The 15998-nt window shown below is 42.8% G+C and overlaps 1 pseudogene across 1 annotated transcript in view; it reads right to left on the bottom strand.

Annotated features, from left to right (window-relative positions):
* Positions 1–14712, bottom strand: part of LOC124009927 — a 62227-nt pseudogene extending 47515 nt beyond the window's left edge. Inside the window, exon 1 of the transcript XR_006834334.1 lies at positions 13992–14712. The product of XR_006834334.1 is annotated as a phosphatase and actin regulator 1-like (transcript). The remainder of the gene's footprint in view (positions 1–13991) is intronic.
* Positions 14713–15998: the final 1286 nt, after the last annotated feature.

The raw sequence follows: 15998 nt of genomic DNA, 5'->3' as shown, positions 1-15998 counted from the left end.
GTGGTCTCAAACAAATCAACAGCAGTAAAACCACTGATGCGTCTCTGATAAGACTCCAGTGTAGAAATAAAGATATGCCAACTGGCCTTCCTCAATGATGTGATCTGGAATGGGTAAATAGACCTGTGTGTTTGCATGATATATTCCAAATCTGAACAGCAGGAAGCTGCGGATTAGTTTGTACTAGCTTGCCAAGAAACAGACACGCAATATCAGGCCAGGGAGAAATAGTCCTGTTTACAAGCTCCTTATAGTCACTAGAGCTTTTCTCTTCATTTGATGTTGTTTTCAATACCATCAAGAGGAGTAGTTGAAGACGATGTTCAAGTTAATAGCATCCATATTAAAAACGACTCACTCAGACTTGTCCGGAGGAAAGTGTTGTAGATGTAGGCTACTGTAATCCACATAAGCATCAACTCTACGTTGAACGGGATTTAAATGTGCTTAAAACCTTAGCATTTGAGAAAGTTTAAACCTATTTAGCTTATTCCCATGAGATAATGTGTTACACTTAGCTACTATGCTAACATGACCAGCAAGATTATTTCCTGTAACAAATTCCAGATCAACCAATCAAAGATCTTAAAGTATAACAATATTCACAGGCCTTCCTCATTTCAAACCAGTACATCATCAATAGCAGAGAAATAAATAAAGATCCTGCAGGAAAAACGGGCTAGACACGCACATGTCCACTGAGAAGTAGAACTAGCATGACAAACGCCACCAAGAAAAAATTAAATACTTGACTCAAGTTACACAGAAACCTGGGCACTTGCTGGGAATCAGCTGAGTCATGATTAGTGTATATACAAAATGTTAAATCAGTAACAAAGTCAAGGAATGTGATCAATTTAGAGCAGGGATGGCCAAATGTGATGGGGGCCACAAAATCTGAACCTCTCATGAAGGCCTGCAGTGGCTCGCAGGCCTTCGTACCCACACGTGCAGTCAGAGCCGGCCCTAGCCCTTTTGGGCTCCCTAAAATAGTTCAATTCTACACATTTTCCCATGGGGCGTAGTAGAAATCATGCAGTTAAGAGAAGTCAAGGAATCAGTCAAGGAATCAGTCTCAAAATCCTTCAATGATTTAAAAAAACACCAAATGGGGACAAGTTCTTTCAGTTATAACTATTTGTAAGGCATTCCAAGCAGATGGCACAGAGTACATAAAAGCCCTTTTACCAAATTCCGTTCGGACATTTGGAACAGTTATCAGGATAAAGTCCTGCGAAGGAAGCAAGTACCAACCACATTTCTGAAGAATAAAAATGTCCAAATAAAAGATTGTAGTAAACCCCAAATGGCTTTGTAAATAAAAGTATACGAGTGACTAAAGGCCAACCAACCCTGGTATATAATGTACATTGGTAAGTGTTTTGCAGTTTAAAATAAATTTCAATGCTCCATGGTAAAAGGGTGTTAATTTATCTCACACTGAGCGGAACTATTCATAAAATATCACCAGTCTTGTATAGGCATAAATGTAGCCGATACTAACCTCCTTTTGGCTTCAAAAGAAAAACAGGCCTTATTCCTAAAATAAAATCCCAACCTCGGTTTCTATTTTTTTTTTTTGAATATGCAATTACATTTTTTTTTTTAAAGGCAGTCAATTACAAGTCCAAGATATATAGATATATATATATTTCTGAGGTTATAGCCACAATCTCATTGCCCTGAGAGGTAGTAAAAGGTGAGATTCAGGTCCATTTCTTGCTTTAGAAAACACCATTAGCTTAGTCAGCATTGAGCTTCAATTGATACAAAGGTATGTTGAACAGTATAAAAAGCAGTTTAAGTTCTGTAAAGCTTTTGTGAGAGACGAGGCACAATAAAAAAAATAACAGTATCAGCATAAGTGAAGTTGCACATTTTGCACATCTAAATTATTTATAATAGTGAAGAGGTGACCAAGTACAGAGCCTTGGGGCACACCATTACAGAGAGACAATTGAACAGACATGAGCCCATCAAATTGAGTTCTATAAGATTGTAAACCATGCTCAGAAAGACCTACACTCGACAATCTCTGCCTCAGTATAGCATGATCAACTGTATCAAATTGTATTTGTCACATACACGTTTGGCAGCAGTATCTAACATTAACAATTCCACAACAAAACCTAATACACAATCTATAATGTATAAGTATAAAATATATGGATGAGCAGTGAGCGGCTAAGATGCAATAGATAGGATACAGTAAATGCATATGAGATGAGTAATGCGAGATATGTAAACATTATTAAAGTGGTATTACTAAAGTGACTAGTGTTCCATTTATTAAAGGGGCCAATGATATCAAGTCTGTAGGTAGGCAGCTGCCTCTGTGCTAGTAGTGGCTGTTTAACAATCTGATGACCTTGAGTTTGAATAACTGCGTCTATCTCTGTCCCAGCTTTGATGCACCTGTACTGACCTTGCCTTCTGGATGGAAGCGGGGTGAACAGGCAGTGGCTCGGGTGGTTATTGTCCTTGATTATCTTTTTTGCCTTCATGTGGCATCAGGTGTTGTAAGTCTTCTGGAGGGCACGTAGTTTGCCCTCAGTGATGCGTTGCGCAGACCGCACCACCCTCTGGAGAGCCCTGCGGTTGTGGGCAGTGCAGTTGCCGTACCAGGCGTTGATACAGCCCGAAAGGATGCTCTCAATTGTGCACTTGTAAAAGTTAGTGTTGGTTTTTGGTGACAAGCCACATTTTTTTCAGCCTCGAGGTTGTTGCGCTTTCTTCACCACACTGTGTGCGTGGACCATATCAGTTCCTTGGTGATATGTACACCAAGAAAATTAACTTTCCATCTTCACTGCTGTCCCTTTGCTGTTTCCTGAAGTAAACGATCGCTTTTGTTTTGCTGACATTGAGTGAGGTTATTTTCCTGACACCACACTGAGGGCCCTCACCTCCTCCCTTTAGGCCAGGGGTCCCCAAACTTTTTCCTGTGAGGGCCACATAACTTTTCCCTTCTCTGATGGGGGGCCGGTGTCAGTTTGTAACAGAAAAAGTGTGACGATCGTAGGGGAGCTTAATAAATTTATTGTTTTCCAGAAAGCCACACATAACCAAATAACCCTTTCCAGGTTCTTTACAGAAAAAAAGTCAGGAAACAAATAATAACACTATTAATGAAATAAATAATAACTAAATAACCCTCTGAGTTCTTCACAGATAAAACAGGAAATAAATAATAACTAAATAACTCTCTGGGTTCTTCATAGAAAAAGAAGCCATGGAACATTAACTTTCTGTTGTGCCATGCACAATCTTAACAGATAAAAGTTCAGCTCAGTTGTCAGAGCAGAATCTCTCTGACACATATGAGCAGTCTCTTAAAGTTCTTGTGTTCCTTCCTTATAATCGTTTTGTGGGTTCCAGTAGGCTTGTAGACACCGCTGTTTGCAGCTCTCTCTCATCAACTTCCCTGTGAAAACCACAAAAGAAGCAGGTTGAGAAACTGAACTAAGTGATACAGCACCTACACAGCACAATACATTTCACTACCAGTATGGTTGTAAAGATGGATTTTATCCCAGTAGATTTTATTATGATTATATTTGTTTATGCTCAGAATGACTCATTCAAGTCAGAAAAGTGAGCTTACCTATGTATGTTCATCAGTGTGAACTGTGGGCCTGCATCTGGCTGGTGAGAAGTTGAATATCAGGTTCCATTCTAGTTACAGCCAGTCTCAAGCACTGATGCAAATGTTCATCTGTCAATCTTGATCTCATCGGGGTTTTCAGCAGTTTCATGCGAGAAAAGGTTTTCTCGCAGATATACGTGCTGCCAAAAACTGTGGACATTTTCATTGCGTGTTTTTTGATGTTTGGATATGTGTCGTTTGGGGGGGCGGCATAGAAGTCAATGAGACTGTTGGGCTTGAATGCGTCTTTCAGAACATCACAGTTCTGTAACTCAACCAACTCAAACTGATATGAAGGCTGGGCTTCATCAATGTCGGCAACAAAGGGGTTCTGAAAAAGACGGATTTCTTTTGCATGAACATGTAGTTCACTGAATCGCACACCGAACTCCGCCTTCAGCATTTCCAGTGCTTCCACGCACTTTTCAGCTGGGAACGGGACCGCTGGGTTCTCTGTCGACAGGTTTTGGGTAGCAGGAAGATGGACGAAGTTGCGCTTTTTCACTTGTTCCAAAAGCAGCGCTAATTTCACCTCAAATGCTTTTATGTGTGAATACATGTCGCAAATGAGTTTCCCCTCGCCTTGTAGCTGCAAGTTAAGGCTGTTAAGTATTTCTGTCACGTCTGTTAAAATTGCGAGGTGCCATTTCCATTCTGGGTCGATCAGCTCTGGGACCGTTTTGTCTTTTAAATGAAGAAATGCGTTAATTTCGTGTAGCAGCTCGTAAAAACGCCTCAAAACTCTGCCCCGGCTCAGCCATCGGACCTCGGTGTGTAGTACAGCACATCTCCGTGCGTAGACTCCAGTTCAGACAGGAATTCTTGGAACTGCCTGTGTTTAAGTCCCTTTGCTCTGATGAAGTTTATGCACGACACCACAACCTTCATTACAGAATCCCACGTCAACACTTTGCAGCACAGTGCTTGCTGGTGAATTAGGCAGTGGACTCGTAGCGGGGCGGTGAGACCCCTTTTTTCCAACTCCCGGTTCATGCGTCCTATTAGACCGCGAGTTTCGCCCACCATGCTAGGAGCCCCGTCAGTCGTGATGCTAGCTAGCTTTGACCAGTCCAGGTCCAACTTCTCCATGGTTTGGCACACTTTGTCAAAAATATCCTCTCCCGTTGTAGTCCCTTTGAGACTTTGGAGGGCTGCCAGCTCCTCGCATATCTCAAAGTTTGCGCTAACTCCACGAATAAAAATGAGCAGTTGCGCTGTGTCTTGCACGTCCGTGCTCTCATCCAGTGCTAATGAAAAAAAGTCAAATTCTTTCGTCTTCTGCTGCAGCTGGGCATATACATTACTCCCGATTTCTTCAACGCGTCTGGTGATTGTACTCGCCGACAGACTTACGGCATTAAATGCATCTTTCTTCTCGGGACACACCTCCGCGACAGCATCCATACATTTCTTAACAAACTCTCCGTCAGTGAAAGGCTTACCGCTTCTTGCTATCAGTTTAGCAACCCGAAAGCTGGCCCGAACGGATGCCTGGTTCAGCTGAGCTTGGCGTACAAATGTATTCTGCTGAGATAGTAGTCCACTTTTTAGCTTTGAGAGTTTGTCTGCTCGTATTTGGCCTTGCAAGCTATCGTACTTGTCTTTGTGACGGGATTCAGTGTCGGCGAAGATTGTATTCTTTGAATACCGCCACCGTCTCTTGACAGATGAGACAAACAGCCTTTTCTTTGCATTGAACAAAAAAATAATCGTTTGTCCACTGCAGGTTAAATACCCTGCATTCTGAATAAATTTCTCTCTTACCTAACCTTTTCGCCATTATTCCGTTCTCTCTTTGACAGGGCCGGGCCTAGGATTTTTTTTTCTGGAGGCCAAATAGGAAAAAAATTAGATAGCGTCTCTGGTATTGTTCAGAGGGCCGGGCCAAATGTGCTGACGGGCCGTATCCGGCCCGCGGGCCGTAGTTTGGTGACCACTGCTTTAGGCGGTTTCATCGTTGTTGATAATCAAGCCTTCCACTGTAGTGTTGTCTGCAAACTTGATGATTTGAGTTGGAGGAGTGGCCACACAGTCGTGGGTGAACAAGGAGTACAGAAGGGGGCTGAAAACGCACCCTTGTGGGGTCCCAGTGTTGAGGATCAGCGGAGTGGAGGCGTTTCCTACCGTCACCACCTCGGGGCGGCCCGTCAGGAAGTCCAGGACCCAGTTGCACAGGGCGGGGTCGAGACCCAGGGTCTCAAACTTAATGATGAGCTTGGAGGATAGTATGGTGTTGAATGCCGACACTGAATAGGAACAATGGTAGCTATCTTGAAGCATGTGGGGACAGCAGACTGGGATAGGGAATGTTTGAATATGTCCGTAAAACACCTTGCCAGCTGGTCTGCGCATGCTCTGAGGATGCGCTAGGGATGCCCTTTGGGCCGGCTCCCTTGCGAAGGTTAACACGTTTAAATGTTTTACTCGTGTCATCCATTGAGAAGGAGAGCCCACAGGCTTTGGTAGCGGGCTGCGTCGGTGGCACTGTATTGTCCTCAAAGCTTGCAAAAAAGTTTATTAATTTGTCTGGAAGCACGTGACGGGGTTCGTTTTCTTTTTGTAAATCCATGATTTTCTGTAGACCCTGCCAACATACGTTGTGTTTGAGCCGTTGAATTGCAATTCCACTTTGTTGCTATACTGAAGCTTTGCTTATTTGATTGGGAATAACTACACTGTTTGTTTTCGGCCACGTTTCCAGTTGCCTTGCCATGATTAAAATACGGGGGTACGTGCCTTCAGTTTTGCGAATGCTGCCATCAGTCCACGGTTTCTGGTTAGGGAAGGTTTTAATAGTCAGTGGGTACACCATCTCCTATACACTTCCTTATAAACTTGCTCACAGAGTCAGCCTATACATCAAATGTTATTGTCTGAGGCTACCCGGAACATATCCCAGTCCACGTGATCGAAGCAATCTTGAAGCATGGAATCCGATTGGTCAGACCAGCGTTGGATAAAAAATAAATACAAATAAAAATCAGGGGTCAAGAATTAAGACCCGCAGGCTCTCTGATCTAAGGATTTCACGGCTTTATGTACCTTCTGCACTGAGAATGGCATCCACAGGGCTGTACAGAGAGAGTACACTGAATCAAACAGCCTACCTGATGATACAAAAAGTTGAAACAATTCAGCATTTCAGTTGCCATATACAGCAAGAGAGTCACAATACACATGACGGTAATTCATTAACATTACTTTGACCAGACAGACTTAATAGCCTTCCAAAAAAATTCAGGCTATCAGTGATAAAACAGATTTGGCCTTCCTGAGAAGAGATTAACACTTGTTTCATATCTACCTAAAAAGAAGCCAATCAGCATCAGAACATGATTTCCTTGCCTTAGCTCAGGCTAGATTTATATTTATGAATACTATTAAACAGCTCAGAAGAAAACCTTTAATTATCGCGCCCTTTATCTCAGAACCTGTGGAATGGGGTGTTTGTTTACTATATGAAAAACTATTACTATTTGAAAAACTATTACTATATGATAAAAAGAAATATGAAAGAATTTCCTGGCAGTTTCCACAACAGGAATAAAAGCACAATTCTTGCTCCAGTCAAAATAAAATAAAATCATGAAGAAAGCCCGCTCATTAAAAATCTTCTTACGAATTAAGCATGGGTTTGTTTTAGGAACCTTTGTATTTTTAACAGCAACAGCACACATGGTCACTTAAATCCTTACAGAAAACACCAACCGCAGAATATTTACGTGAAACATATGTCAATATCAAATCAGGGTCGATTTCTCTGGACATTTGAGATTTGGGCGGGCGGGTGAGTTAATCAACTGGGTAAGATTCATAGAAAAACAATACATCAGACACCGGCTTTAACAAGCACCAGTTGAAAGCACCAAATCAAGATCATTTCACTGTAAAGAGGTTTAGACTTAAGGTGCATCAGAGAAGAAAATGCATCACAGAGAGCAGAGGTGGGTCTATAACAGCCAATCTCAGTTATGGAGAGATCATTTGAAACCTCAAGATTCAAAGCAAGAAATTCCAACTGTTTACAAATAGTTTCAAATAGCCACACTTACAAGGAATTTAGTCTTTACATATATAGCCACACCCACCTTTCTAAACTCAATCAGTGCGATACACATTGTAACCATTTATACAAATAGCCTTATCAAGAACAGACTTGCTGAGCCAGGTTTCAGAAAATAAAAGTACATTAGGATTTAGGCTAAATCAACTGATGCTAACTCCCAATGTTAGACAACAGGCTGTGTACATTTTAAATGAAGAATACCAAGACCAGATCTAGATATAAAATCAGAGGGGGTTTGGAGACATTGCATTTCAGGGTCAGCTTGCAAGTCACCTAATATCAACAAAATAAGAATAACTAGGCACCTCTTTAATAACCTTGCACTGCTTCTCTGTAAGAGACTTACTGCAAGTGAATTCTACAAGTGAGTTTCCAGACAATACAGTCGTTTAAAACCATTAGACTTAGTAACAAGTTCGTACTGTTCACATCATGACACAAACACATAGGCACTTGAATGAGTGGACCGAGTGAAAAAGAGTGAGTTCCTGCACACACAATGTCCAATGGAGGGGAAAGCACATTGTTGATGGGTGAGTACATCTGACAATGTTCATTTTCTCCAGAGTTCAGTAAAGTCAATGCGCAAAGCAATACCATAAATTGTCATTTTTCTCTGAGAGATGTAAGAAAGAGAGGCCAAGGAAAGGGCAGAGAGGGACTGACTGTATGCGGACCACACCACTTACGTGCACATGTTGATTTTGTCCACCCACAGATCCGCTTAGGATCCACGCAGGTTGAAATATCAAAACAAACTCTGGACCAACTATATTAATTTGGGAACATTAAAAAAGCATTAAACATGTATGGAAATGTAGCTAGCTAGCTTGCTGTTGCTAGCTAGCTTGCTGTTGCTAGCTAATTTGCTGTTGCTAATTTGTCCTGGGATAGAAACATTGGGTTGTTATCTTACCTGAAATACACAAGGGCCTCTACTCCAACAATACATCCAGAGATAAAAGGGTAAACCAAGTCCTTCAGGCCTCTTCTTTGGATGTTATGGCATTTAGCACCCAACTTGAAGATGCATTACCACCACCAACTGGACTGGAGTGTGGCCCTCAGTTCCTCTTTCAAATCACCCATGTGGGTATATGCTCCTAAAAACCAATGAGGAGATGTGGAGAGGTGGGACTTGCAGTGCATCAAACAGAATCAATCCTGTTTTAGCGCATGGAACATAGACTCTCGTTGATGGGTGCGATGATTGAATAAGATGTATGTGTAGATGTATTTTTCAGTACACGTGACGCGGGCGGTGTGGTCAGCATGTAATCTGTATGGGAGTGTGTGCGAGCGCGAGTAGATTGGGGGTGGGGTCGATTTGAGAGAACGGGTTGGGGATTGTTGAGCTGCCGCTGACAACCAGGTGGAGAGCAAAAAGGAGCAGCTTGGACGAGACACTCCACAGAGGGAAAACAGAGGATAGAACCCAGGCCTGCCAGAGAGGGGGTTACTTTGGTAAACAACAAGTAGGGAAGTGCAAATAGTGATTAAAAAAAATGTTGAGGGGGACCCACGATCTTTACAACAGCAAAACTACATTTGCACTACACCACATGGAAAGTGTAGACTTGCGCCACCATAAATGAATAGGTTATTCGTAGGTTAAAAACTACTAGGCACAGACAAACGACTTGACACGCTGCCATGGGGCGGCGAGAACATTTAGCAATTGTATAACTATACTGAACAAAAATATAAATGCAACATGTAAAGTGTTGGTCCCATGTTTCATGAGCTGAAATAAAAATTTAAGGGCCAATAATTTTTTCATATGCACTAAAAGTTTATTTCTCTCAAATTGTGGACAAATTTGTTTACATCCATGTTAGTGAGCTTTTCTCATTTGTCAAGATAATCCATCCACCTGACAGGTGTGGTATATCAAAAAGCAGATTAAACAGCATGATCATTACACAGGTGCACCTTGTGCTGGGGACAATAAAGGCCTCTAAAATGTGAAGTTGTGTCACAACACAATGCCACAGATGCATACTCCCTCCACTGAAGACAATTGGCATGCTGACTGCAGGAATATCCACCAGAGCTGTTGTAAGAAAATTGAATGTTAATTTCTCTACCATAAGCCACCTCCAATGTTTTAGATAATTTGACAGTATGTCCAACCGACCTCATAACCATAGACCACGTGTAACCACGCCAGCCCAGGATCTCCACATCCGGCTTCTTCACCTGCGGGTTTATCGGAGACCAGCCACCCGGACAGCTGATGAAACTGAGGAGTTTTTCAATCTGTAATAAAGCCTGGGCCTAGCTCCCCAGTGGCTGGGCTTTTGCCCTCCCAGGCCCACCTATGGCTGTGCCACTGCCCAGTAATGTGAAATCCTTAGAAAGGGAGATACCTAGTTAGTTGTAAACTGAATGCATTTAACTGAAATGTGTCTTCCACATTTAACCCAACCCCTCTGAATCAGAAAGGTGCCGAGGGCTGCCATAATCGACATCCACTTTGTCGGTGCCCGGGGAACAGTGGGTTAACTGCCTTGCACAAGCAAAACAACAGATTTTTACCTTGTCAGCTCAGGGATTTGATCCAGCAACCTTTTGGTAACTGGCCCAACGCTCTAACCACTAGATTAGGGCCCAATGAATTAATTTCAATTGACAGACTTCCTTATATGAACTAACTCAGTCAAATCTTTGAAATTGTTGCATTTATAGTTTTGTTCAGTATAATTTCATGCACTTCTACTCATTTTGCATTGGAGTGGAGAGAAATCACCCGTTTTTAATATGATATCTGATGATCACGGAGGGCCTCCCGGTCAGTAATTCGACCATGATTACTACAGGTTTAGATCGCCCCCAAAATACAACATTTTAAAATTGTACCTTGTGTAATCAACTAGTAACAGTAAGTTGAGACCCCGACAGTTGCTAAAAAGTATTACGATGCGGGGGAATTGGGGATACCAATACCAGTATGGTACGCTACAATACAAAAAAACTCTGTTGGTAAATGGCTGACCCTGGCCTTGACCCCACTTCCGGAGGATTTCTCAGGAGGAATTTGGAAATGTTTTTTGCATATCTCATTCACACATGCGTATAATACACACTTGTAGATGTGTGAAATAGGAAATAAGCACCCACCAAATGATTACACACACAGGCTACAGAAGCAGTAATTAAGCCCATAGACAACCAACCTACAGTCTTTGGCCTATAACAGTACCATAGTGATAATTATATTATATACTGCCCTGATGAGAGCCATGCAATCTGCCACTTCAGCTATCACTAGGTTACTTTCTTACAGTTCAGCTCTAAAAGTGATAACTGATTGCTACATGGGGCTGTAGTTCAGATGTATGAGATGACCTCTAGCTCGGGGACAGGAGACAGTGCGTCAGTCACTAGTGTCACACCACCACAGCGTTCATAATTCAAATGACATCACTGCAGGAGCTCCACTGGGGTTAAGGTTATATGGTATAGCACAGTGTTTCCAAATCTAGGTCCTGGAGACCTTGAGGGATGCACGATTTGTTTTTTTCTACACAGCAGATTCAAATGATCAAAGACTAATGAGCTGAATATTTAAGTCAGCTGTGTAGCGCTAGGGCAAAAAAACTAAACGTGCACCCTCTCGGGGTGACCAGGACTGAGTTTAGGAAACACTTCTCTAGAAAGATTCATTCAGAACCAAGGCAGACCTGAATGCAGTGAAACCAGTAACAGACAAATTACTCAAATGCACTGTCTGACACCTCATAGCCACAATACTGCCACAGCTATGTCTAGAAATAGATCAGATTCAATGCTAATTGAATCCAGGTGATGTTTCAAATGACTTCAAATGAAGTCCAATAAGAAAAACAGAATTCACGAACCATTGTCAACTCTGCATTTGAGACAACTGCAGCCAACCACACACTTCCTAGTCTTATAGACAGGGATGCAAATTGAAAGTGACAGTTTATTTTTTATCTGTGTTTGGTGAAAGATACTCCCATAGCTGCCCGTTAACGTGCCAAACATCCTGGAGACATCCTTCAGAACTCATCATATTGCGTGAGCAGCAGACAAATTAATAAAAAGTACTTAGCAGCAAAGTTACACTCTTCTTCCAACTCAACAAAAACTCTCAAGCTACAAAGACTTTAAGAATAAGATAAAAGGGCTTTAAACTGTAGGCTACTACATCACTAGTGTTTCTTTACCAGCATGTATTCCCTGATAAACACATATATACTCCTCTGGCCAGTTATCCAGAACCAGAGTGGCAGATTTAGCCTAGTCCTTGAAAGAATATTAATCTGGGTACTGGAAACTGGACCCTCATGTTTCATTACATCCTCATAATCATATTGGCTTCATGCAGGGTTAGGGTGGGGTTAGGGTGGAACAGCACAGCAGGGGACTGAGAATGACCACTCCAGGTGCTACTCAGTAGAAGGAGAGGATTCTGGGTAGTGGAGTCAGGCATTTTGGGGGGGGGGGGGGGGGGGGCCTGCACCACACCAGGAACCTGCTCCAAAAATACCCGTCAAACACACAACACAAATATAATTTCTCTAAGTCTACAATGCCATGTAGCTATTCTATTGTAGCTGCTGCTACATTGTTTCATACCACTCTTTGCCAGAATAATACATTGTAGATGCCTGTTTTTCATGATGCATTTGTTTGACCCACTACACATAGTTTTGCACTATGGGATGTTGTTACAAAGTGTTGCATTGTGAAATGTGTACCTAAAGCAACAGAATGAGTTAAGTGAGTAAGTGGTTTAAGCACTTTAACCCTCGCAAGGCTGCCGACCTAGACGGCATTTCAAGCCACATCCTCAGAGTATTTACAGGCATATTCAATCTCACCATATCCCGGTCTGGTGGACATCTTAAAGCAAGTGGGGACAACATTGTTCCTGTCCCCAAGAAAGTGACGGTAACTGAACTAAATGATCATTGTACCGTAGCATTCACTTCTGTCATAATGAAGTGCTTTGAGAGGCTAGTTAAGGACCACGTTACCTCCACCTAACCCACCACCCTAGACCCACCACAATTTGTATATCACCCCAACAGATCCACGGACGACACAAATCGCCATTGCACTGCCCTATCCCTAAGGAAAGGGATAAGGAAAATACCTCTCTGGAAAATACCTATGTAAGAATGCGGTTCATCGACTGCAGCTCAGCCTTCAACACCATAGTGCCCTCTAAGCTCAGTGCCCAAGGTCTGAACCCCTGCGCAACTGGGTTCTGGACTTCTTGATGGGCAAACCACAGGTGGTGAAGGTAGGCAACAACACCTCCGCCACGCTAATCCTCATCACCAGGCCCACACTGCCTGCCCTCCAGGTCATCTACAGTACCCGGTGTCACAGGAAGGCCAAGAAGATCATCAAGGACCTCAGCCACCCGAGCCACGGCCTGTTCACCCTGCTACCATCTAGAAGGCTGAGACAGTACAGGTGCATCAAAGCTGGGACCAAGAGATTGAGAAACAGCTTCCATCTTCAGGCCATCAGACCCTTAGAGTCACAACTAGCACAGTACCCTGCCCTGAACCTTAGTCACTGTTCTAGCTGGTAGGGCAGTACTCTGCCCTGCACCTTAGAGACTGCTGCCCAATGTACATAGTAACACTTCACTTTAATTAACGTTTACAAGCAGTTTTACCCACTTCGTGTATTCTAGTCATGGCTCACATACATACATACATACATACATACATACATACATACATACATACATACATACATACATACATACATACATACATACATACATACATACATACATACATACATACATACATACATACATACATACATACATACATACATACATACATACATACATACATACATACACATTTGAAGGCATTATTGCAGTTGCAGCGAAATGGTTGTTTGTAGGTCCATCTGCGATAACAGCTTCAAATCCGTTAACGCCACCAATACACGTTGATTTACTAACGAAGGCAGTGTACATAATATGGTAAAGGAGGTAGCCTACAGAGCATAGCCTCCTCATTTACACAGAGCAACGCAGTAAAGCCTCAACTGGGATTGTTGCGCGCCTGTGATTGATGTTACCAGGATTAAATACGTCAAGACATTTTCACCTCTAGGATATATATTTGCGGAATGGACAAACAAGAACGCATGTGTCCCACCTATTGAGCGTGCTCAATGAAACCAGCGTTTGTTTGATGGCCAGCAGAGATGAAGCGAGACTGTGCCACAATCAATGACTGTATATATGGGCATAATGCATCCATATGCAGCAAGACTACTCACCGTCCTGGGTTTCGTTCCCGCGACTGCAGTTGCTGCAAATGTGTTTGATCTCTTTTCCGATGTGACAGTGTATCATGAAGGGCATATTGTTATTCTGGTGATGCTGGTGGTTGGTTTGCTGATGCTTGGTTTGTTGCCCTTTCTTATTGTTGTTGAGAGACATCATTCTGACCAGGTAAAATGCTTTCTTCGGTTTCTCCACCGCCACGGGCATATTGTTTTCCATGTAGCCCGTGTTGTTGAACCAACTCCCATGCATGGTGGTGGGCGCAGTATCCGCCGCCATGGGATAGTTGCCCGATTTGAACATGGATAGACGAAAATGAATTTGCGTCTAAACGCAAGGCATACGGGGACGGGGTTTTAAGCGAACGGCTCCCTAAACGAACGGCTCCCCGATTCCTACCTGACCTTAACCAATCGCACCGCTTTCGATCTTGAGCGCTTCCTTAAACCCCTTCTTCTCTTCTATCAACGACGACAGATATAATATTGTAAATTCCAAACCTGGACCTGAATTCCGATCTCGTTCACTCACATCGGGCTGCCTACGGAATGCCAAGGGCAGAATTCAAAACCACGGATATTATTCAACTATGATGTAGACCATTGCTGCTATAGGCTACTTTACAGCTTGTCCCAAAATAATGACTGATAGTGAATTGCTGTGCCTGTCTCTCCCTCAATATCCATCCTCGTCTGCAAAACTAATCCGCAAGTGAGCATATGATTGGCTACCTACCCAGTGCGCCCCCCTGCAGTAATATAGTCTACAGACAGAAAGAAAGTAACGGGTTTGAACCAAATTATAGGCTCCAACTATAGGCCTACACGATAGTTTGGATAGAGAGCTTTCTCATACTTGATTGGACAGGCATACTTGATTGGACAGGCAATTATACTCCGATTGAACACAATTCACTGCTGATCTTGTTATGATAGTGTTAAATATTCAGACAGTATAATAAAATGTGCCGTTATAGCAAAACACACACACACACACACACACACACACACACACACACACACACACACACACACACACACACACACACACACACACACACACACACACACACACACACACACACACACACACACACACACACACACATTGCTGGAGACACCCTTGACACCCAAAAGTACTCAATGCGGAAATGGTCCAATTCACGGAAATATCAAGAGAGCACGTGGTCATCCCTACTGTCTCTGATCTGTCAGACTCACTAAACACAAATGCATCATTTGTAAATGAGTGTGCCCCTGGCTATCTGTACATTTTCAAAACAAGAAAATGGTGCGGTCTGCTTTGCTAAATATAAGGAATTTTAAATGATTTCTACTTTTAGTTTAACTTTTGATACTTAAGTATATTTTCACAATTATTAGGCTTCTTGAAAGGAGGTGGAGAGCCATGGTATATGCCAGAGGAGGCTGGTGAGTGGAGGACGGCTCATAAAAATGAATGGAATGGAGTGAATGGAATGGTATCAAACACATAGAAAACAAGGTGTTTGATGTGTTTGAGACCAATCCATTAATTTAGTTCTAGCCATTACTATGAGACTGTCCTCCCCATTTGAAGTGCTGCCCAGTGCTCGAAAGGGGGACAAGTCAAGAAAGTAAATCATGATGCAAGTCATGGGAGGTGCACAGTCATGGGATCTATCATACCATAACAAGTGCACTATACCAACGCGTCATGACGTTTATTCAAATCCTGAAGGAGGAGATAGATCTTGTCCTCTGATATATTAATCTAGACTTGCAACAGGGGAGTTGGGTATAGCCTGTCGTGCGTAATGGTCAACGCTGCCACCCCATAGCCATGCAGTCCCTATTTATGGAGTTTCAGGTGTGAATAGGGAGTACAGGAGGGGACTAAGCACACACCCCTGTGGGGCCCCTGTATTGAGGGTCAGAGTGGCGTAGGTGATGTTGCCTATCCTCACCACCTGGGGTCGGCCCGTCAGGAATTCCAGGATCCAGTTGCAGAGGGAGGTGTTC

This window comes from Oncorhynchus gorbuscha, linkage group LG22 (genome assembly GCF_021184085.1).
Source record: "Oncorhynchus gorbuscha isolate QuinsamMale2020 ecotype Even-year linkage group LG22, OgorEven_v1.0, whole genome shotgun sequence".
NCBI classification, from domain to species: Eukaryota; Metazoa; Chordata; class Actinopteri; order Salmoniformes; family Salmonidae; genus Oncorhynchus; species Oncorhynchus gorbuscha.
The sequence above is the reverse complement of the archived record's forward strand: the minus strand, read 5'-3'. Positions and strand labels throughout refer to the sequence as shown.